At 45.6% G+C, this 23056-nt stretch overlaps 1 protein-coding gene across 4 annotated transcripts in view; it reads left to right on the forward strand.

The window, feature by feature from the left end:
* ATP2B4 (ATPase plasma membrane Ca2+ transporting 4) overlaps window positions 1-23056 on the forward strand; it is a 941067-nt gene that overhangs the window by 536440 nt on the left and 381571 nt on the right. The window lies entirely within an intron of this gene.

The following is a 23056-nucleotide window of genomic DNA, read 5'->3' on the forward strand; positions in this document are numbered from 1 at the left end:
CGCCGGACCAGATATTACCTTTTTTCTTGCACCTGGCAAGATCCGGCTTATCTCATACAACGTGAAAGGTCTTTTTGGCAGCCATTTCAAGGTAACGTCAGGATGGGTCCATCTCTCTTTATTCTTCAAGTATACAACAGTTCTTTAAGGGACTACTCAGAATATTTCCTCCTGTACGTCGTCCGCCTCCATCATGGCATTATAATGTAGTATTAGCGCAGCTCATGCGCCACCCATTTGATCCAATTTTCAGGATGTATTTCAAATTCCTAACATGCAACGTTTTTTCTCTTTGTTAGCATTAACTTCATCTAGAAGAGTCTGTGATGTTCAAGCTCTCACTGTCAATTCACCTTTCTTACGTTTTACGCCCATTTCTGTGGTGCTACGTACAAACCCAAGGTGTATGTCTAAGGTGCCTTCGGATTTTCACCTGAAAGAACCAGTTCTCTTTAAGACGTTTTTCCTGATCCGCAATCCCCTGTGGAGAGGGCATTACATACTCTTGACATCAGAAGATGTTTTAAATTTCTATTTGCAAGGACCTCTGTCATTCTCAAATCCGATCAACTGTTATTGCCTATGGAAATATACAGCTAGGACAAGCAGTGTCTATACACTCCATAGCTAGATGGATTTATGCGGCTGCTGACATTTGCCATCGTCATAGCTTATGGACGTTTCCACTTAGGGCGTCCAGTTCCCAGACCTACAATTGTTCGTGGGGGTTCCTCGGCCATTGCTTTCTGCCATCAACAGGCAAGCAAGCCTCTACAGTCTTCAGTGAGGATCCATTCTACCAGGGCGATGTCGTCTTACACTGCCCTGTTTGCCGGTGTGCCGCCGCATCAGATCTGCAGAGCAGCCATGTGGTCAAGCAGGCACATGTTTATTAAACACTACTGCCTGGGTACCATTAACAAAGCAGACCTGCAGTGGGACAGGCTATGCTTCGCTATCTATTTCAATAAGGCGAGCCTCTGTCTTCCCTCCTCCTTTATGGTTTACCTTATTACTGTACGTCTTGCATGACTATAGACATACTTGGTTTTATAAGTCTATGCATGTGTATCATGCTGGGAAGTTTTCTTTTACTGCTTTCTATTCTATATTCAAGCATGTGAATCTATGAAAGACACCCTAATACTGGAGAAGAACAATTGTTACTTACCTGTAAACAGGTGGTTCTCCAGTATTGGTGTCTTTCATAGATTCACATGCGACCCACCCTCCTCCCCTCAGAGGCTCTCTTCTCCTCATAGACTCTGTGGTCACTCTTGTGCTACGAAAATCTGAGGTGCTGAGCTCTGAGGAGAAGGTTCTAGAGGGTTGCTGGCGCCTGATTGGCTGTAGTTTGGACCAACATAATGACAATGATAGACTGCAAATGGTTTTTTCCTTTTCCATGCATTCCTATGTAGAAATATGTGTAGGCTTGTTATGCCTTTTTTCTATTACATATTTCAGGTTTTATGTTACATATATATATATATATATATATATATAGTATATTATTGCTATTTTATTTACCGTGGGACTCCCACTCCGACGACGGGGGATATTCAAGCATGTGAATCTATGAAAGACACCAATACTGGAGAACCACCTGTTTACAGGTAAGTAACAATTGTTCATTTGTGAGTTACAAACCTCAAAGCCAATAGTAAGCAATGGTTTTTTAGGTCGAGCTGGAGAAAGCAATGCGAAGCATTGCGTCCAGCGAAGTATCTTATGTTGCCCGTTTCTGGGAATCTGAGACAGGGGATGTGCACGCAGCGATTTCACTTCGTGGGCGCGCACGCCCAGGCCGGCGCCGTGCACATCTCCTGTGTCAGATTCACAGCCTGCTAGCCTCTTGCTGCTCTCAATCGCGCGCACACATAGCCACACTCACACACACACATACACCCACGCAGGCACAATGCATCAGGACGCACTTACACAGACACACACCCCCACATATACACACACACAGCTAACAGACACTCAGTCACACATATACATACACACGCACAGCTACACACGTGCACACACACAGCTACACCCACACACGCGCACACTCCCCCACTCCCCTGCCGCCAATCCCCTCCCCCCTCCCTCCCCTCCTACCCTTCCCCTCCCCTCCTACCCTTCCCCTCCCCTCCCCCCCTCCCCTCCTTCTCCTCCCCTCCTTCCCCTCCCCTCCTTCCCCTCCCCTGCCACCGCCACCCCCACTACAACTAAGCCCCACTTACCGCATCGGCGCAACTCCGGACTTCAGCCGCCACCGCGGGACTCTCACCTGGGCATAGGAGCCCCGCATCACCACTGCTCCTCTCCTGGCCAGCCACTTTGTGGGCGCGAGCTTCCAGCAGGAAACGGAAGTCCCGCCCCACGGCAGTTTTCGTCACGCGCACGTCTTGTTTTAAAGGGAGATTGAACAACTGAATAAATCTAATCTCGCACACCGCAGCATTGGCTTTCCTCCAAAATAAACCATTGTATCTCCCTCACAGGTGGACCCGGGTCAGGTACGTTTTTTATTTTAATTTTAAACCCACTCCCCCGGCCCCCACCCGCGAGTATTGCCATTCGCCACTGGTTCAGTTTGAGGGGCTTGCGGTGGCGCTGACACAGGTCTGCAGAGTCTTCTGGTGGAAGAGACATCCTCGGTGTGATCTCCGCCAGGTTAGAGAGCTGCACGTTCCCGGGGAGGTCAGTCTTCCTTGTACACTTTTCCCTGCACTTGAGACAGGGACGAGTCGGTGCAGACGTGTCGGTTTCACTTCTGAAGGGCGGGTGCATGCTTGAGATCACGGGATACCACGGGCACGTTGCACTTGTCTGATCACATTCTGGGATGGAAATAAGGAACCGTATTTTCATCTAAAGCTTCTTGAAATCAGTTATTTCAGTTTAAACGTGAGCTCACCCACATATCACCAAGCCTTCCCCCGCCCCCACTGCAGGATGTGTCCACGTCACGCAGGGGCCTCCTGCCTTTAGATCAGTCCATCACCTCGTACCTTCGGGCGCTGCATGGATGTGCGTGCACTAGTGCACGCTCATTCCCCCAGATCTACCTCCTAACGTGTACAGCAATAATGAATAACCACCAGGTTACAGAGTAGCGTGCCACCTGCCATCAACACCTGATCAAGGGGTAGTAGGCGCTATATAAATGCAATTACAAAACAGTACAACGTCTCCATGTGCACCGTCATTTTATCACTTTTCCCTCATTTCCTTTAAGCTCGTAAGGATTTACATCCACCTAAAGATACTATAACCACAGCTCGCGCGATTAACCTTCCCTTAACCCTAATGTTAAAGCGAACTGCAACTCTTGCCTGCCTTGTACCATAACCCTTCCTTTACTCCCCCCGCTCACCATAGCCTCTCCCCATAGCCTCTCCCTTTAGGGTGAGCACAAAGAGAAGGTGCTGTGGGATCGGGCTTATCTTTGCTTAAAGTGTGCAAGGACACCTTTTTGGTCGCATTGTGGGTACTGGGTACACAAGTACGTGCAGTGCACTTAGAAGGGACACATGTCGCAGTCACTGGTGCTACAGTGCTACAGAGCACGGTAGAGGCTACACTGGCTGCAGGGGGTCTCGGAGAGTTTGTGTAGGATTGGCGCACCAAGGGGTGTGCATTAAGGAGACACAGACTCCTCTTTCCTGACGCTGACCCCGAGGAGAGTTGGCACCTGTTTACTCGCTGGCGCTGCAGACCTGAGGGGAGACGCCTGCTGGTTGCACATGGCGTGGGCTGTGTACGTTACTAGATAACTGCTTGCACTTAGTCCATGGTGGGGTTGGTGGCACCTGCCTGCATACAGTGGCCGGCTTTCGATGTAGACACCTGCCTGCGCAGCGGAAGTGTCCTGCGCCATGCTGATGTGACTACACAAAGTGACATGCTAATGAAAAAGACACATGCCTGCACACAGTGGTCTGTTATTTAACCCACATACGCAGGGGCAGGCTAGTGCAGCAGCCAGGCCCCTGCATGCACGTAATGGTAGGGTAGCAAACACCTGCATGCACAAAGCGTGTGGTCAGTGCAGTAGACACCAACCTGCATAGAGTAGCTTTTTAATGGAGTAGGCAGGGCTTTAATTGGGCTGCGTCTCGCCGGAGGCCTCGAAACGCCTCTTTTGGGATCTGTTATGTGCCCTGCCGAAAATAAAATGACACTGCTAGCAAGAACAAGGAATGGGTTGTTTTGAAGCAGCACACACCGAGACTGAAGCGGCTCTGCTACCTTGGGCTTGAAGTGCAGTACAATAAATCACTGCATGAATTATGTCTAATCGGCTACCATTTCTATGTATGAGTGTGTCTCAGTCACCGAGTGTGTTTTAGCCAATGAGTGAATTTGAACTGTGTAAGTTACTACACGTTTGTGTGAGTGATTGTGCAAGTATGTGTGTGTGCAAGCCTGTATGTATGCAGAAGTGGCTAGGGGGTTATGTAAGTGTGTGTGTGTTTGTTTTTAGGTGGATGTGGAGGACTGTGCTGTGTGTATGTCTGGCCATAGCGCCGTGGGCACAAATCTGCCGACAGTAAAGAATTCGGGGGACAAGAGAGTGGTGAGTGGCACTGTTCTTTTTCCACATTAGGTTTTTGGCTTGCCTCATGTCCAGCCCATCATGTTTCTTTCCAGTCTTAGTCATTTGACGATGTAAGCATCACTGGAGTTGTAGTCTTTCCTGGCTTATATCACATAGGCTAACACACCGGTAACAATGATTTGTAGCAAAGGTGTCCAGAAATGGGAACACGGTGTCTGCAGTTATATGGCGAGGTGGCAAACCTATGCAGTGTTTTTCACGCGACTGCCCCCTATATGTCAAACTACGCTTGCTGCTATTACTACTATTACGGAAACTCCTCGCGCTCTTTTCTGAACCTCGCTCAGTGCACTACTGCTTCCTTCTCTCTACCACATCACCCCCGAACTCTCCCCCACCCCCATCTTCACCTTTCTTTCTATAATCTGAATTCACCTTTTGTGTCCCCCTCGCCTCCTCACATCAGTCTCTGATTACCCCAAAATGTCCAGTTAGCCAGCTGCTCTTCATTCTCTCCCTTCTTCATGGCCAATTGATTTCTTTTGCATCCGCCGCACCACTTTGAAATTCCACCAGCCGCCACTGCTCTATCTATCTATCGCATACCACAGCATCACTCAGCACCACCACAGCATCACTCAGGGGCACCACAACATCACTATGCGCTACCACAGCATCACTAAACACCACAGCATCACTCGTCGCCACCACAACATCACTGTGTCACCACAGCATCAATCTATGCAACCATTTAACAACAACTAGTTCAAATATGTTCTCTCAATGTTTCAAGCTTCATTACAAATGTCACAAAAATATATTATTTCACTTCTGTTCTTGGATTTTCGTCACAATAAAATACACTGAACATAACCTTCACAAAAGTTATTTACAAAAGTTTTAGCTATTGCCATTATAAATTACAATAACTTTTATTTAAGTATTGATTATTAAAAACAATTAAAAGCCATTGTTATTGGTAGTATCAATACATCTAAGTCACGTAAATACTAAGTCACGTAAATACAACACATATTGCATTACAAATGCTTAAGGTGTCACATTTGCGAAAGTTAAAACTATTGGCATTGCAAATGACAAAGCTATTAATTTCGCTATTTTCAAAACTAACACATAAATAAATAATTTGTGATTTACAATACCAATAGCTCAAACTTTCCTAATGCGAGACCTATTGCATTGCAAATGCTTTTTTGTTTTGCAGGTAAACTTTTCGAATGGCCCCAAGATGTCTTTAACAAACCAGACAGCTGGGCTGTGTAGCAGGCTTCATCTGAAAAGGGCTTGGAGCACACCCATTGCTTACCATTTGTGTGTTCATGTGTCCCTCTTCTTTGGAGCCTTCATAATTGGCTGGTCCAGGTCAAACGTCACTTCTGATGCTTGCTGTGGTGCTCTGTCCAAATACAGATTGATTCAACTTAATCAGTACTCGTTGTAATCCCGATGTGATTAAGTACTATTCCCCCCCCCACTCCTACTCCTGCTACCTGCTGCTCAATCCATAGTGCTTTTTTCATGTTTTTTTGCCAAAGTTTTCAGTGCCATAGGTCACTTTAAATCTGCCATAAAAATCGGTGACGGTTCTCGACAGTCACAGAGTATATCATTGCACTGGTCCGAAGTGATGCAATTGCGTTAATTGCTCTTGCCTGCATGAGGAATGTCAAACCAGAATATACGTGGGTGTGTGCTAAACTGGTGAAGACTGCCATGTTTTGGTGTGGGATATGATTGCGTTTGTATGAATAAACCTAGTTTGAAACCAGAACTTCCATGTCTGAATCCTCCCACAGCAGTTGTGGTGTCTTGCAAAGGTGTGGCGTGCATCAAAGTCTTCACTCTGAGTTTAACTTTCAGGTTCGAAGGTGAACAAGCATTGCCAAAGCCCTGACCTTTTGACTTTGACAATGATTTTTGCTGATGCTGTTGTTCCACGTCTGCAAAAGAAACAAAAACACTACTTGGCTGTCTATGTTGGAGTGCCTTAGAAAAAAAGCCACATATGATGACACAAGTGTGTATGCGTCATAATGTGTTGCAATTATCATGTTTTGGTGGCAAGCACTTATATTGAAGTGGCAAATCAAAAAAAAGTTATGCACAAAAATAAGGAGCAGCCCAGTAGCAAATACCAGCTTCTGGGCCCTACAAAAAAGAAAACATTTATGGAAGAAGAAGAAAGCATAGACTGGAAATGTAAGAGGCGATGGGAATAATGGAAAAGTTGTGGGTGTTTGGAGAGGACTGTGTGGGTGTGGGGTGTGGCAAATGGAGTGGGTATAGAGGAGCAACAGAGCCACTGTGGAGCAAAAGAGGGTAATTGTAAAAATTAAAAAAAGCACGCTTGGGAGAGGTGGGGGGAGTAAAGGATGAGGAGCTGGGAAGAAGGCAACCGTGAAATCAAGGGGAGTTTGGAGGGAGTATTTCAGGGTGGAACACGCACATGACGTAGAGAGCAAGAAAACACATGGTCTCTCATGGAGTACTGAAAGCACCAGAAAAATGTAATTCCCAAATATGAGCAGTTAAAGGATACAAGTCATCGAATCAGGAGTATTTTCTCTGTACAAGATCTGGGCATCATTTTGTATTGCAATCTCCTCAACAGATATGCCCATCAAAATTGGGACGACATGTACTTGTACAGGATATTGTCCTATACCCTCCCACCCTAGTACCATGTGTATCCCTGGTAATACTGAATTTCAGAGCTCTGGTTGTGATTCTAATCCTGGTGGCCATGTCAGCGATTATTATTTTACATAATACAAAGAGCAGAAGGGAATTCTCAGTATTCCATTATACAAGGGCATTCTCACTAGGTTTTCGCTCAAACCTGGAGGATCTACAGTTGATGGCCGGGTGCATGAAACAGTAGAATTTGACCACTTAAGGCCAAACCCTGCCTTAAAGTGGAAAAGATACCACATATTATTTGAGAAAAACTGTATTCGACTTTCTGATGAAACGGTGATAGCAAGCTATCTAGCATTCTTAAGAGTTCATCTGTCGGCGATTACAGCATACATTGAGACCCACATAGCACACATTTTGTATGTTCTTCTAATGAGAGGTTTCGTGGAAGGGTCACGGAGTCTTTCCTCCCTCACATACACTTCCACCACCACAGTGGTGCCTGATGATAGCACTAGTAGGTCTGATGGACCCATCCTTTTAGCCCATGCACAACGCTTTTTCTTAAGTTTCTCAGCCTAAAAACATAATTCTTTGTCATGGTTACATCACTCAGGAAAGTTGGTAAACTACAATCATTCACTGTACATATCCTTCTGTAACTATAAAAACAAGCATTGAAAATGCAATAGGTCTCGCCTTTGATTTAAGTTAAAGCTATTTGCTTTGCTAATGGTATTGTATAGCAAAGCAAATGACTTTAACTTAATAAAAGGTGAGACCTATTGCATTTTTAATGGTTCACTTCCTTCCTTCAGCACCGTTCCCAACAAATTAAAATCAATTCCTGCCTCTCTGTACCAACACGAGTCAAACTTAGAGTCCCGCAAGGATCGTTCCTTTCACCTTCCCTCTTCAATCTCTTTATGGAACCCCGTGCAATTATTCTGAAACAAGCAGGGGTTCAATACCACCTAAATGCAGATGACACACAAAGATACTACAAAATCAAATCACCCAATGACGTCCGACTCCTCGATGTCACGCTAACCAAGATTCAAACTTGGTTTGACCCAAACCACTTAAAGCTGAACCTGAACAAAACGGAATTAATACTGTTCTCTCCGAAAAGTAACCACCGACCAATTCAAAACTGGCTCAAGAATCTTGATTCTCTAAACTGCTCAATCGTCCTATCCGACTCGGTAAAGTCACTAGGCATTACCTCCTCGTCCGTCTTCCTCGCCACAACTCCAAGCAAAAGATAACATACTAGTCTCCCTATCCCTCCAATATGGCCCCCAGTGGCAATCACCAATCACATAAAAGGATACAAGATCCATACCACAACCTGTTTTTTTGATTCTGCACACTCTCGGATGGTCACTGTGAGTGCCTGTCTGTTACCCTGGGTGGGGGGGCGCTAATCTGGACGTATCATCGATGCGAGGCTGGTGGTCTGTGGCTCTGCTTTCTTGTTTCTCCGTTTGTAGGGAGCTGGAGGCTGTTCAGTTTGGTCGCTTGACGTTTACTGCCTTGCTGGTGGTTAGCCATGTTGGTGTCCGGACAGACTCTCTTGTCGTGTTCTGCTTCTCTCTTTAGGGGGGTACGTGGTTCGTTCCCTCTGTTTCCTCTGTTGACTCCATTGTTCATGGACTGGGTCATGGATGGCCTCCCTGTCTGCGGTTTCTCTCCAGCACCGGGGGAATGTGATGGCGGCCTGTCTGTACGGAATCTTTCCCTCCTTGGGGTTGTTTTATCTGTTCCAGATGATATTTCAGCCGTTGTTGTGGTGATTTGAATGTCCGATGGTGGACTTGTTTGTGTCTTCGGTCCAGGCCACGATCCATTGTTTCTACGCATTTATGCATTTTCCATGGCCTTGGATGTTGGATGCGATATCCTTCCGGTGGCCGAGGTGCCTGTTGTATGCCTTCCTCTGGTTCCCCTGATTCCGGCGATTGTGCTGTGGTTTGGGGGTGAGGGGGCATTGGTGCTTCTGGTGGTTCCGGTTAGTTTCCCCCCCCCCTGTGATTTCCTCTGTTGGAGGCGGCATTGCGTCCGGGTTGGATGTTTTCCGTTCCTTTCATTTCCGTTTGATGGGCCCTCTGGTTCCTCTTCCGGTCCGTGTTCCTTCTGGGCTGGCTCTTGTGCAGTATTCCCTGTTCCTGAATGATCATTTGGTGTTGCGGGTCTTCTCCAGCTCTGCGGCCGCCCCTTTGCCTTTGTTGTCTTTCACTACGCATTGGGTCTCCTTTGCTATTTGGTGTCTGCACTATGGTGTGGGTCCTGTTCGGGTCCTGGATATTTTTTAGGGGGTCAGTGTTGGTTGGGCTTGGCCCTTTCTACCCTCTATGTTCGGGGGGCTACCTTTAGAGTTTTTTTTTCATGGTCTCCCTTTTGGATCTGCGTGTCCTTTGAAGACTCGTTTTTTTGCGTCTTTGGCACTTCTACGCCCTTGTTCTGTGTTTTCTCCTCCCTGTGGGACCTTCCGTTGGTGTTGAATGCGTTGCACGGGGTTCCCTTGGTCAGTTGGAGTAGGGGGACTTGCTGTTTTTGACATTGTGAAGATTTGGGTGCTCTTGCGTGCTCTTCCTTCTTTTGTGCCTACTTAAGCTCTTTATTTAGTCGGTTGGCGGAGGTGAGGCTTCCTGTTGACTCCTTTGCACAGTTTTGGTTTTGTAGCGTGCCTTGGGGTATTATTTGTCTCGCACTGCTGCTTTTTCTCTGGTGGCCTGTTGTTTGTCATTTTGGCTGAACCGTCTGGGGCTGTTGCCATCTCTTCCGCTCTAAATCGGTGGTTTTGGGCGGCTCTCCTTTTGGTGTCTGTTTCTGTCGGTGGTTCACTCTCATCTGATTCGGGGGCGTTCTACTCGTTTTGTTGCTGTTTCTTGGACCGCCTTTCAGGTTGTTTCCATGGGGGATTTTGCAGGAGGGCCTCTTGGTCTTCCCCTCATGCCTTCTTTTCTCATTACCAGCTTGGGGTTGGTGCTTATGTTGCCTTTGCCTCTTTGGTTCCGTACTCGGTGGTTCCTTGAGATGTGTGTCTCTCTCTGTTGTTGTCACTGTCGTTTTTTGTTGTGCTGCCTTCTGTGTGTGGGCTGTGGTTCCTATCCATGAAGCTGATATTGATTTGGTATCTGCTTATTCGTAATTACTGTGGCGAGGAAGACGGACGAGGAGGTAATGCCCCGGTACCTACCGGTAATCTTCATTACTCCGAGTCCTAGTCTTCCTCGCCACAGTATAGTTTCCCTTCCCTCCCGGCCCTTTGTTGTGGCTTCATGTATACAGCTTTGGTTTATAGGTCGTGGTGTGGATCTTATATCCTTTTATGTGATTGGTGGTTGCCACTGGGGGCCATATTGGAGGGATAGGGAAACTAGTATGTTAACTTTTGCGTGGAGTTTGTCGGAGCAGAATGCTCATTCGTAATTACTTTGGCGAGGAAGACTAGGACTCGGAGTAATGAAGATTACCGGTAAGTAACCGGGGCATTACCCTTGATAAGAATGTCAATGAAGCACCACATCAAAAACTCTGCAGAAGGTGCGCTTTTCTCTCTAAAACACCTCAAGAAAATTAAACCTTTCATTTCCCAGGATGATCTCAAGACAATAGTACAATCCCTAGTCCTTTCTAAACTGGACTATGGGAACGCCATCCTAACAGGGACACCGGAAGCTCACCTAGCACCACTAAGGTCAGTCCTTAACATGGCAGCTCGATTCATAACTGGTGTAAAAAGATTTGAACACATCACACAATGCCCTCAACTGGCTTGAAGGTAGATGTATTTGCAAACTGGCCTGCATCACACACAGGACCCTTCACGCACATTCTCCCAACTACCTAAACAGCAAACTGGTTAAAGCAGGAAAATCCAGAACTCTGAGAAGCACCAACTCACTTCTTCTCATCCCTCCGAAACTGAAAAAGAAATCAACTCAGTGCCGATCTTTTTCTGGTAAGGTACCCAGGATGTGGAACACACTCCCTATTGACCTCAGGTGCAACCCCTCCTCCTCTTGCTTCAAAAAAGACCTGAAACTCCTTCTCTTCAACCAATACTTTACCGACCAAGTCAATTAACCTAGGCATCAAAAACCTAGTGAATTCGCCTCTCACTTGACCTTTAAAGATGGTGGTTATCTGGCTGTTTCAACCACCTGTTTTCTTCCCCTTCAATATATCCAGAAGTATTATGTCTTTGCTTATATCTTTATGCTTCCTCATGTCCTGCGTTGTAATAAATGTTTTTCCTTTGTGTAAGTAAAGGGCTCTGATACCCACAGGTCTAGCTAGCGCTATTTAAAACTTAATAAATGAATAAGGACATCCACTTTTCTCTGTGTCTGTCACACTCTGTCCGTGGTGTCATTTTCTTTTTCAACCCTCGTTCTCTTCATCATATCTTCTTTCGCTTTCTTATTTCGTTATTCTCCTCGTATTCCCCCTGCTTCTTCCTCTCTTCTCGCACTTTAAACTCATCTTCACGCTCTTCTTCTGTTTCTTTCTTCTCCTTTCAGCTTATCTTTCTATCATCTTTCCACGCCCTCTCATGCATCCACAGTCTCTTCTTCTTCTCGTTTTTTGCTTCGCCTCGTTGCAAATCTCCCTCCTCGCCCTCGGTCCCCAACTCGGTGCTTTTATCTCTTTGTCTCTCCCACTCCTCCCCCTTCGGCCGAGCCTCTTTCTCAGTCTGTGTGAGTGCCGGTCTCTCTGCTCATCCCCGCCTCTCCCCTCTCGTCCCCCCTTGGCAGCTGGCAGAGACGCACATGTGACTATGGTAAGCAGTGAGTGTGCAAGTGAGCCGGTCCAAGGGAGCCTCCTGCTGCTGAAGGGGGCGCTGGGGCGGGAACAGTAAGCTTGGCCCTGGCAGCGCTGAGGAAGGACGGCAGAAACCTTGGGGAGGGCACTGCGCCTGCGAGCGACCCTGGCTAACCTGAGTGCGGCTGCCGGAGGGTGAGGGGAGCCCTGGGGAGGGAGCCTCCCTGCCTGTCCAGAGTGGGACTGTAGGAACGTGGTAGGGAGACACCTCACCCTGCACCACGGAGAACGCTGATCCCTCTTCAGGAGGGGAGCGGGGACACCCCACCTTCTCTCACAACACCGACCGCCTGTCCTGACTGAGGCAGCGGGGTGGGATAGCCCCTCACACAGACCCACCGCACTCGCCGCCGGCCAATAGTGCCGCAATGGCTGCGGCGAGCGTTTATACTTCCCTCACCTTTTCCTTGAAAAAAACCACATACATTCAGTGCCCAGTGGCACTGGCACTCAGACAAACCCCTCCCATCACCAGCCTGTGCCAGTGCTGGCAAAGGAGCCTCCTGCCCCGCGGCGCGAGTGAAGCCAAGGCTCTGAAGCAGCTGCAGTGCGTGACACTCTGGAGTGCGGACAACGGGGCCTGGAGGATCTGTGCGGAGTGGGGCGCTTGGTATGATCCTCGGCAGACCATGGGCAGGGCGATGTGCAGATGCCTCTTTGTGAAGAGGAGCACAGTCACGTCACATCTGTCCATTAGATTCATCAACCACAGGTTGCGAAGCAGCGATTTACCGGCTGTAAAGCACTTCAACACCCTCTCAGTGGTAGTAGGCACTATAAAACTATCACAAGCTGCCCACGCGGCTGCTACTGATGAAAAAGTGGGGAGTAGGAATAATTCCAGAACACCAGTCAGGGACATGTGGGTGAAACCCAATGACTTAATAGGGAAAGAAGGAGGCGTTTGGAGTTTATAGCAGAAAGCTCACACAGTAGTACTTCTCAGATTGAAAGAAATGCAGTAAAGAGGGTGAGCACCAAAAATCTATGGAGAGCACTTATGTGTTTTCACAAGTCCCTTTGTGTTGGATTATCCACAGTTGTCACTGACCTGTAATTGTGACAAAAAGACAGCGTCTATCCAGGACGCCCGCTGTTATTTTTTGATATTATACGTATGATCATCGCTAAACTGCTTCTTCTGCTAAGTCATTATTATTGGTAGTAAGAAGTATTACCAATAATACTGAGCATTCGAATTATGATTAATTTTCTGTGTTGTGCTGTGGTTCGTTTTCTGCTTGTGTGAGCCTTGCAACTGCAAGAACGCATGGCACCACCTCTATTCTGGACCGAGCTTTGACGCGCATCACAGCAGTTCAACAGATGCGAGGATCTAGCGCACCACTGAAGCCAGCGCGAGCTGGCCCCCTAGTTTCGGGGACAGGGTTGATGTGGGCCAGTTACTAACGTGTGTGTGGGGGGGCATACTTGTTTTAAGAGCATGTGGAGATGTCAGCCCCCATGTTGCCCTATTGTAAACGGACAATGGGGAGACATGGAGCCTGTCATCACGAGTCCTACTCAAGCACCTAATGCCTGACCGCACTTTTAGTTGTGTGGGAGACGTGCCTGCTAGAAAGCCTAGTTGGCCAGTTGTCAACAGATTTATACTGGATCACACAGCGTCCATGTGTGTTCCTGGGCATGTGATTATGAACTAAATGCCACAGAGAGGGAAAACAACGTCAATTGTAAAGGAATTAATTAATGTCTGCTTAGTTGGATCTGCTGGTTTTAAAGCGATTTTCTAATGGGCTTGAGGTGTCCTCTATTTGAAAAGAACAAACATAATTACAGGCACGTAAACAAGACGAGCTCGCCAGGCAGCCGCGCTTTACTTATAACATTAAAAGTAAAGCGCAGGGGCCACAATTATACCAAAAGTAAAGAAATAGATGTTTGTTTCTATTTCTTTACTGTTGGTATAATCGCGGCACCCGTGCTTTACAAGCGCTTGCCACGACGTAGACTTTTCTGTTTTTCTGCCGTCCCACTTGGACGGCCTCGGCCTGCTTTCCTTCTGGCTTAAAAGTATTATCTTTATGGGGCCATGTGTTTAGCCCTATAAAGATGACAAACCTTTTACGCCAGCAGGAAGTCAGGCAGTCCGTCCAAGTGGGATGGCAGAAAAAGAGAAAAGTGAGGTGACGCCGGCCAATGGGAAAAAGGTGTGGGGCTTAAAGCCTGCTAGTGTAAGCTACCAAAATTCATTAAATCTCGCGAGCGAGACTGTGCATGTGCGCAGTCCACGCCAGCTCGACCTAATAAAGTTGTCATGAGGACAAACCCATTTTGTTTTATTTACGAAAGGTGCATGCACCGTTTTAAATCAGTCGAATAATCACACTACCGAGTTTGTTTCAGAAGCCCACTAATGTAGCAGAAGGGACACTTCACACTTGGATGGAAGGAGGGCAGCAATGTATTAAATTCAGGAAAAGAGAAGGAGCAATACACGTTTTTTCGTGGCACTTTCCACACAAGCATGGGACACAACTGCAACCAAAAAATAGCAAAATGGATAGTATGAGCAAATAAACATTGCTATGCCATGGACATAAAGACATTACAAGTAAAACAGAGAATCCATTCCACCAAAAAGAAAAGGCCAATACTTGCATTCATGTCCAATAAATATGTCTTTGCTGGAAACCTGCAAAGCAGCTACGTGTTCATTAGATCACACCTTCATTAGACTCTATTGTGTTACTATCAATACTGGGAAAGAAATGGAGATTTAACAATCCATATTTAAACACGCATTCTCTTTCACTCCCTATTCAAACTCTCCTCCCCTCTACAAGGGCAATAACACCGCTACATAATATGTGCACAGCATGGGAATCTAGAAGGCACTTCACTCTGCATAAGAAACCTGTTATTTAAGTTTAATTATAGTTTTAATGCTAAAGAATCTTCTAGGTCCACATGAAATCTTCCCACCTTCCTAATGAAGGAGGATTGAAAAAAAAAATCCATAATACTGGTCACTTACTGATGCATTGTCGGCTTACTTTGGACATCATACTCAGGCTCTGCCTAGGCCCACACCTACCAACGATAGAAAACGTTTTTGGTAGAATAGCACTTCTTTACCTAGCCACTAGATGACATACGTATGCACAGCTTGGCAATTTATAAGAACTTCATAATTATAGGTAAAGTAACTGGCCTACCCATAATGTAATGACATTGGTGTGAAAAACAGGAGACCAGCGAATCAGGGTCCATTTTGGGAAGAGGTATGTAATGCGGCTTATTTTTTCTTTTGTTTCTCTAGTTTACGACTGACCCTGGGTCAGACTCCTCATGTCCAGCGGTCTCGGGTTAAATAGCAAGTGTCACTCCAGAAACTTAGCCTTGCTTGAGTCCCCAAAAACTTTAAATTCAATTCATTAAAGCTGAACTTAACTCTATACAATACTCTTGGTGCCGATCATTTACTGTGACAAAGTAGTCTAACTTCTACCACTCCTTAAGTAAATGGGCATAACTTACTTTAGAGAGCAGTGAGACACCTGCCAGATCTACCCGGCTGTGCCCTCCCACAATGGGAAGTTTACAGCATCTCTTTATCGTATCTTTCTCATTTCAGTATCTTTTTGTGTGTGGGATTGAATTTGAAAAATGTACATTGTTCAGTTTCTCAAACTGCTGTAAATACTCAGACTCCCAAATTGGTAACCAGGCAGGACGGAAAGATGTAAACCCCTCAGGATTTCATTCTTTGGTTTAAAGGGGAAGCCGGGTATTTTATGTCTGCTCATAACTCAAAATCTAACACCTTGTTTTGCATCATTCCCTCTATCCGAGCCTACTTTCTGTATTGCCCCTTCATCTTGCCACTGTCCTGTACAAACATGCCTATGATGTCTCCTATGCGGTTTTGTATATTGTGTATTTACTAGCCATGCCCACTCTCCTTGACTCAAATAAATATATTGGGGTCTTACCTTCACCAGAACAGTTTTGTGTTGATAGCTTTGGCAATTTTCAAATGTATTAAAATTATTTACTGACAGCTAATCTTTGTTTTCCTGATGAGCTTGCCCCAGACTTCTCCCTGAAAATTGTGCTCTCCTCGCCCTCTCTGTACTATGGCTGGATATCCATCGGGGACAGAATTCCTACTGCGTTTCTAGTAACAGTTGCCTGCCCATACAGAAGTAGATGTGCACCGGCATCGTATAGTCACTCTGATGTAACTAATCTCTTCTCCAAAAGCTCTAGGGTTTACACAGGATTTCCATTTATACTTTGCCCACCTGCCACTGTGTTAGGATAATTAGGCACAAAGACCACCCACCACTGTTCAAACCAGGTAATGTCATCCTTCTTTTGGTTTTACATCCTACAACTATGGGGTTCATTTCTGGCCTTTTAAAGTACATGATGAAACCACGGCAACCTTTCAAAATCCATCGCAGTTTCTCAGAAGACCCATCTATGTGGTAAATAGCCGAATAGGAATTAGAACACATTACCAAAAATTGTAAAGCTTTATTTGGCAATATCTTACATGGTTACCCTTCACAGCCAAGGCTGCCATTTTTCTTCCTAAACATATGTGACTGTAAAGTAAAGAGTTTTGGGGAGTTAAAATGGCTAGAAAGTAGAGTTAGGTTGCCAACACCAAATCCCACACCTTTTTACACTTCTTTCCCTTGTCTGACCTCTATTTGGAGTAAGCTATGTGTTGACATCTGATCCATTCTTGTCCAATCCCAGTTTCAGAGATCATTAGGTCTCGCCTGAGCCAGCGCATATGCGTTGCTCTGCGAGGCTTCTAGTAAGGACTTTCAACTCGGACCACATGCTTGTGCGTGTGCTTATTTTTTTGCTCACTCACTATTGGCCTTTGCGTGCTTCTTTCTAAGAAAGATAGCACGCAATTGCTCAAAAGCGGGTGCATGACCCGCCTTCTCTCTCCCCTGGCCTAGGGAGCGAGCAGCGGCCCCGCACTCACTCGAGTGCTTCAGAGGCCGGGTTTTGTTTGCTAGCGCGAACACCCTCAGCCAAAAACACGTGGCCATCTCTCTCCAGCTAGATTGTTACCCCTGCCCGCGCCCAACCCCCCCCACCCCAAGCGTTCCTGCAGAGGTATCTATTTTTTATATTTACACATTATACTGTCTCACGATAGGGCAATATAACTACTGCACCATAACCCGTTCCAGAGGCCAGCAAACTCTGTAGTCCGCGGATCGCTGGATTGAAGCACCCTGAAACCTGTGGGCTGCAGTAAGCTGTGCCTTCCATCTACATTTCTTTGTTTCTCGGACAACTTTATTTTTTTCATTGGTCCTTTAATTACCTTTCCCTGTCTGCACACACTTGCTGGCATGTTGGCATCTGACTCCATATCACTAATGTTTCTGAACTTTAGCCAATGCATTTAAATGCATCTTTTTGCAGGAGCACTCCTGTCTACATTTCTTTGTTTCTCTGATACCTTTATTATTTATTTGAACCTTTAACTTCTCTGCCTTCACACATTTCTTTGCGTCTTAGCATTAGACTCCATTTAACTAATCTATGCATACTTTGTCCTTTGATATGAAAAAATGTTCTTGTTGAAGCAGGCACAGCTACATTTGTTTGTTTATATGACACTTGTATTATTTTATGGGGCATTTATTTAACTTAACATGGCTGCACAAATTTGTTTGCGTACTTTTGCTCATTTTCGCTGTTTGAACAGCAATGTATTACATGCAAGCGTGTTAATTACAGACAACAGGAGCATTATTTTCTGGCTACATGTACCCCCCACCCCCACCATGCGAGGCTCTTTCAAACAGCGAGCATAGCAGCTGTTTTCCTTGTAGCCCAGCTTTTCACTCCGTGACAAGAGTTAAAAGGGCTGAACAGCCTCGTTTCTGCAGCTGGTTTTGAAAGCGACAGCATGGTCTTAAACAAGCATTTGCAATGCAATAGGTCTCGCATTTATGCGAGTTTAAGCTATTGCCATTGTAAATGACAATATCTTTTATTTATGGTTTATAAAACAAAACCAAAATAAAAGGCACAGCCATTTACAATGCCAATAGGTCAAACTCGCATAACTGTGACAGCTATTGCATTGCAAATGCAAGTGTTTGTGCGCGATCCAGCCTCTATTTAATTCAGCCTCAGTTTATTTACTTCCAGAGGGGAAGCCTTCTGAGAGTGAAAGGAGCAGCTTGACTCAGTTTGAATATTTTTTTTTAGCCCTTCCGTGTGTTTTCCCTGGAGGCTACTGCCTTATTGACCCAGCGTCGCCCCTAGGACATACTGGGCTTTTTCAGCTGCACTAACGTGTCCGCATTAGACACAACCACTATCAACAAGTGGCAGTGTTTCTGAACTCTTACTTTTGCATCTCCCTGGCCCTCATTGTTTTAGCAATTCGGCAACCTTTTTATTTCCTTCTAAGTTAGTGGGGAACTTGCTCGATTTAAAGAAGGAGCCTGGTAGAAAATGGTCGCCATCTTTAAATGGTGTTGCTGCCTTTTAAATCTTTTTATGAGTTTCTTTTTGTCATCTTTATTTTAATTTAGCCTTTGTTTCCAGAGTTTTACCTTCCAGAAGGTGTGGCTTCCGAAAGCTGAAGGAGCAGCTGGACTACAGTTGAAAATTTTATTTCAGCACCCCCACTTCATGTTTTCCCTAGGACTGTAGTGCCTCACTGATGTACCCTTGCCCACTGGACATGGCGGGCTATTTCAGAGGCACGCTAATAATTCTGTTCGGATGGATATCCCGTCTGCATCCATCCGCGCCCAGTGCCAGAAACCTTGCCCCTCAGGAAAGGATCTGCTATTCTCTATAGCAGTTCAAATCCATCAGATCTACTGTTATGCCCTCCAGCTGCCTGTTTGAACTTAATAACACTTATATTGTGCCGTATAACATGTGGTTCCAGGTGTTTTACCATGATCTTGTGTAATCCTGAACACATTGTGCATCCAGTTCCGCTGGCCCCACAAATCAATCTTGACATTAGCCTCGCATTCCACCTACTTAACACTAGCTAGAATGCTAGATCCATAATTAAACATTGCATAGAACTGCATGATTTCCTATTTCTTGCCAAAACCTGGATGATCTAAAGATCTGATAACGAAATGCCATTCCTGCAAAATTCAAAACAAGGAAAGGCCAGCGAACACAACAGGTGAGATTTTGCAATTGTGTGAAAAAGTATTTACACTTGCACGAAGCTGCAAGATGCATTCTCCAGCTGAGAATGTTTATTAATTTTCAAGTTCAATCTCACCCAGTCCATCTCAAGAGCTCTTTACTTCGCCATCCGGAAGTGGGTAACCTTTCTGTACAACCTTCACAAAATCTGTGTGATAGCTTAGCTACTTTCTTTAAAGAAAAATGTTAAATTCGAACACCAATAGGACCAAGTCTCCTATTTACATTGGCAGACTGATATCGATCCGGATAATCATTTAGTGAGTTTGCCCATCTACCTGAAGTTAATGTTTGCAAACTTTTTAGATCCATCAACACTGTTCGATCCTGCACGTCCCCGGATTCTGAAGTTAGCGAAGGACGCAATATGCCTGTAAGAATTATATCTCCAGGATAAAATAGATGAATCCACAAAAAAGATATATTCAAAGAATTATATGTTTATTTCCATAAACAAGGACCCACGACATGTCCAGTGAAGTAGCTAGTACAAAATGAATCAAGAGAAATAAACACTCTAGATCTAAGACCATTTAGATAATGAAGTCATGAAGTTCCAGTTAAAGTTACACAACCCCAACATACCTGAACCTACTCTCTACAATGCCCTGCGTTAATACAGATGAGCAGAGTCTCCTTGGAAGGTGCTAAGTTAAAGGCAAGTTAGAAAAATACCTCAATCACCTCCTTCCCCTCGCCTCCTTTTCTAAAAAACAATTTTTTTTTAATCTACAGCTGATTCCTCCCTACTTTTTAATTTTAGACCAATATAATCTATATACTACGGAACTCGCTGTATCTAGGGATTTCCAAGCAGGTTCCTTAACCAACTTAAAGGTGTACAGAACGCAGCAGCAAGACTTCTCGGGGTTCCTTTTAAAAAAAAAAAAATAATCATAAAATCTGTTCAACATCAGCTCAACACATTTCATTGGCTCCCAGTCCGTGAAATAAACTTGTCTAAAACCTTGTTTCAAACATAAAGCCTTCTTCCAACTTTCAAACCCAATCTACTTGGCTCACAGATTGCTCCAACACATGCCTTGTACTATTTATTTATTTTTATTTTCAAAGTTTTATATAGCGCGAACAAGATCTTCACAGATATCAGAGCGCTTTACATAGAGGGGTACATGAGGGAACATATTCAAACAATAAATCACTAGATCATACAGTACAAATAGGTGGCTACAAAGCCCATCACGAGAGTAATAAGACAGCTCATACAAATCAGTGAATGGGTCAAACATGTAGTACAGATCGGTGCAGGGTGTTAACAGAGTTCGAGATAGTAGATCAAGTGTATTTAGCCATGAGGATAGCTTTTACTTCCTTTTTAAATAGTGTAGTGGAGGAGATAAGCCTGGTTTCGGGAGGGAGTGAGTTCCAAATCCTAGGCGCCAATCCTGAGAAGGAGCGCTTGTATGTTTTTTCCTTCCTGAATCTTCGAGGTTTCAGCAGAAGATTCTTTGTGCCTCTAGTGTTTCTGATACCCCCAGAGATTGTCAGTTTCTGAGCGAGGTAGCCGGGTGAGTTTAGGTGTACCGCCTTGTGTGTCATGCAGGCGATTTTCAGATGTATTCTGGCTTCAAAAGGCAGCCAGTTCAGGGATTTCAAGTCGGGGGTAATGTGGGAGTGCTTTTTTGACCCAGTGATGAGTCTCGCTGCAGCATTCAGAGAAGCTCTTAGTGGTGCGGTAGTAGTTAGGGGGAGTCCGCAGAGGGCGGTGCTGCCGTATTCAATACGTGGGATGACTAGCGCTTGTACTGCTGTTTGGAAGTCTTTGGCTGGGAGGTAGGGTTTAAGTTTCCTCAGAGTATTGATCTGGAAGTTCGCTCCCTTTGTTGCCTTGCTGATATGTTGCTGCATGTTGAGGTTGGTGTCAAGTGTTATGCCTAAGGATTTTGCTGAATCCACTATGGTCGGTTGGACATTGAGTGCTGTTAGGTGCTTAAGCCATGTTTGTGTGGTAGATATTTTCGTGGGAGGTGAGATCAGAAGGAACTCAGTCTTCATAGCGTTGAGTTTGAGGTGGTTATCAGCCAACCAAGATTGGGTGCTTCTGATCGTTGAGTTCAGACGCAAGATGTCTTTGGGGGATTGTAGCTTGAGATATAGCTGAGTGTCATCGGCGTACATGTGAAAGTTTACGTTGGATGCATGTAGCAGGGAGGTGAGAGGTTCCATGACTAGGTTGAACAAAGTTGGGGATAGAGAGGATCCTTGGGGGACGCCTAGCGTTACAGGTATTGGCGAGGACATCAGGTTATTGCTCTTGAATTTCTGCGACCTGTTGTGAAGAAAGGAAGTGAACCACTTGAGGACAGTTCCAGATAAACCCATTCTTGTGTTTAGTAGTTCTAGTAGATTCTCATGTTTAACGGTGTCGAATGCTGAAGAGAGATCTAGTAGGATGAGGAGGCAGGTGTCTTCGTTCTGCCAACAAACTTCTTTTTGAAGCCTGCAGATCTTTTTTTATTACCTTACCGCCTAATAGTGGAATTCTGTACCTCTTAATATGCGAGCCATGAATAGTCACAACTCTTTTAGGAAAAATCTTAAAACTTCCCTGGTCCTGCTTAAGCTATCACCATTCTCCTCAACAGGATTGTAACCTGGCATCAGCTGCGCGATTTACAAATTGGAAATGAATACATATCACTACTTAATGTCCCTTTTACAACTGTTTTGCCAATATTATTTTATTAATTTTAACTTTTTCATCGTTCATTCTTTCTTCCTTGAATTTAATTGTTTTTATTTCTCTGACTCTCAATGAATTTGCAGTGGCCTGTTGCTCTTGCGCTGTTTATGCACGCACAAAAGGGGGTGGTGATGGACGGAGCATCTGGACCAATCAAACACTCACACCCAGTCAACAGATCTGGGTTTAATCCATCACCGTTCTTTAGCCCACTCTGCCACCCCAGTTCAGACATGGCCATATGCCTCATGGGAACAGTCCAGCCCGAACTGCTAAGCCATGCCTTCCCTGGACCGGAAACAAGCTTCCTAGGACCGGTTTCTGGCATTTCAGCCAGGCTTCCTTGAATCCAATTGCAAAGTGAGCAAGGGACTGACGTCTGAGCATACCCTGCCAACTTATGGCGAACAAAGCGGTACAAAAGGGGATGGTGATGGACAGAGCATCTGAACCAATCAAACACTCACACCCAGTCAACAGATCTGGGTTTAATCCATCACGTACTTTAGCCCACTCTGCCACCCCAGTTCAGACATGGCCATATGCAAACCAGTCTGACCCTGTGCCTCATGGGAACAGTCCAGCCCGAACTGCCAAGCCATGCCTTCCCTTGACTGGAAACAAGCTTCCTAGGACCGGTTTCTGGCATTTCAGCCGTCTTCAGCCAGGCTTGCTTGAATCCAGTGGCAAAGTGAGCAAGGGACTCCCGTCTGAGCATACCCTATCAACGGAGCATCTGAACCAAGCAATCAAGCTTGATTGGTTCAGATGCTCCGTCTATCACCACCCCCTTTTGTACCGCGTTGTTCGCCTTGAGTTGGCAGGGTATGCTCAGATGTGAGTACCTTGCTCACTTTGCCACTGGATTAGAGCAAGCCTGGCTGAAGACGGCTGAAATGCCAGAAACCGGTCCTAGGAAGCTTGTTTCCGGTCCAGGGAAGACATGGCTTGGCAGTTCGGGCTGGACTGTTCCCATGAGGCACAGGGTCAGACTGATTTGCATATGGCCATGTCTGAACTGGTGTGGCAGAGTGGGCTAAAGAACGGTGATGGATTAGACCCAGATCTGTTGACTGGGTGTGAGTGTTTGATTGGTTCATATGCTCCGTCCATCACCACCCCTT

Source organism: Lissotriton helveticus, chromosome 5_1, assembly GCF_964261635.1.
Source record: "Lissotriton helveticus chromosome 5_1, aLisHel1.1, whole genome shotgun sequence".
Classification (NCBI taxonomy): domain Eukaryota; kingdom Metazoa; phylum Chordata; class Amphibia; order Caudata; family Salamandridae; genus Lissotriton; species Lissotriton helveticus.